At 48.5% G+C, this 1,976-nt stretch overlaps 1 pseudogene; it reads right to left on the minus strand.

The window, feature by feature from the left end:
* Positions 1-404: 404 nt before the first annotated feature.
* Positions 405-1,365, minus strand: LOC119801432 (annotated as a pseudogene).
* Positions 1,366-1,976: the final 611 nt, after the last annotated feature.

The following is a 1,976-nucleotide window of genomic DNA, read 5'->3' on the forward strand; positions in this document are numbered from 1 at the left end:
CTCTGCTTGCTTCTAGCAAACATAGCCAACCCAAGAAAATGCCACTACCAAACCATGCTTAACTCTGTTCCTTTGTGTCTAGGATTTCTTTTTAAGCTTTCTCAGGTTTTTTTTCTATGCAATATGATTTTATTAGCTTTGAAACAGCTTGAACCAAAAGATAGTTTAAAATGGCCAAAAATATTTAAAAATAATAGTCATTTGTTCCTGACATGAATACTTTCAGCTGGACATTAAGTTACCAAACATGGAATCCCAGTAAGGCAGGTGAGCACCCAGTGTTCCATCCGTGGGCACTCCTGGGTGTGGAATCTTGGTAGCATTGGGACCCTTCTTCCCAGTTGTTCGGATGTTGTTCTAGAATAGGCAGTCCTGGAAACAAAAGGACCAGGCTGCCTATGTTGTCACTGCGCATTCTGTTGGCCCTCTGTGATGGAGGCGGACACGGAACCCTGGCCTTTGTTGACATCGCTGATGCACACCCACTGCCCATCCACTGACTCTTTCCATAAGGTCACCTTATTGTCTCCACCTGACACGGCCAGGATGGACCAGCTGTGATGGACCAGCTCACGTGCCACACAACATCATTGAACTTGTGCAGGAGTTTGGGTGACCACATATTGCCTCATCGCAGGTCCAAATAAACATTTGACCGTCCTGAGAGCAGCTGGCAATGGTGCTGGTAGGCAGGCCAATGGAGGGGGCCCAGGCAACATCTCGAACCCAGTCACTGTGTGCCTCTAGCTTCTGCTCCTCCTTCCACTGGCCGTCTTCCTTTTCCCTCCAGAGCTTGATGAGGTTGTCACAGCCACCTGAGGCAAACTTCTTGATGTAATTGGGCTTCTGCCCTGATGGTTGGTCTATGAGGCTTCCAGGCACAACAGTAGGGGCCCAACTGACAGCGTTACAGCCAATCGTGTGAGCGTTGTTAATCTTCTTCACTTCCCATTGGCCTTCTCCTGTATAGGTCAGCAGCCTGTCAGAGCTCCCACAAGCCAAAATCAGGCCATACTCGTGAGGGGTCCAGCATACAGAGTTCACCGAGGAGTCATGTCCTGAGTGCTCGAGTCTTCTCCCAAGTGCCGTTTTCCTCTTTCCAGATAATGACTTTCCAGTCGTAGGAATAGGAAGCCAGGATGTTGCCATACATGGGGTGGACCCAGGCTACCTGCCATACTGGCCCTTCTTGTCCTCTGAGGTCTGCGATGAGGATCTGCCCTCCGTTTCACACATCAAAGATTTTGACGGATCTGTTTGAGGAGCAGGTTGCTAGGCGGGTGCCATAATAGTCCATCATGTCCTCATGTCCTCATGAATCATGTGCTCATGAGAGGTGTCCACGGTGTTAATTACTGACACCATAGCTGTGGCAGCGGCGACTCGCGGCCTCTGACGTGGCAGCACTGAATGCTTCACCACTTTCTCAGGTTTTACATGGATTTAGTCCACCATGCTGGTGTGCCAATCTGAAGGAGGCTGCTTGTTGGTTCCCAGCCACCCAGCTACCTTAGACCCAAAATAATCACATAGAAACTGTATTATTTAAACCACTGCTTGGCCCCTTAGCTCTAGCTTCTTATTGGCTAACTCTTACATATTAATTCAACCCATTTCTATTAATCTGTGTATCGCCATGTGGCTGTGACTTACCTGCGCAAGATTCCAGCCCATGTCTGTCTCCCATGGCTCCATCACTTCTCTCTGACTCCGCCCTTCTTTCTCCCAGCATTCAGTCCAGTCCTTCCTGACTAGCTAAGTTCTGCCCTATCAACAGGCCAAGGCAGTTTCTTTATTCATTAACCAATAAAAGCAACACATAGACGGAAGGACCTCCCACACCAATTATCTCATTTGCCTTGCAACCAGAGATGCAATAGGGTCCTATAGCTGGAGGTCACACTCAGTCAACCACTGAGACTGCATCCCCCGCATGTGATATTATAAACTTTTCAGACTTTTATCCCACACAAGCC

Source organism: Arvicola amphibius, chromosome 14, assembly GCF_903992535.2.
Source record: "Arvicola amphibius chromosome 14, mArvAmp1.2, whole genome shotgun sequence".
Taxonomy (NCBI): domain Eukaryota; kingdom Metazoa; phylum Chordata; class Mammalia; order Rodentia; family Cricetidae; genus Arvicola; species Arvicola amphibius.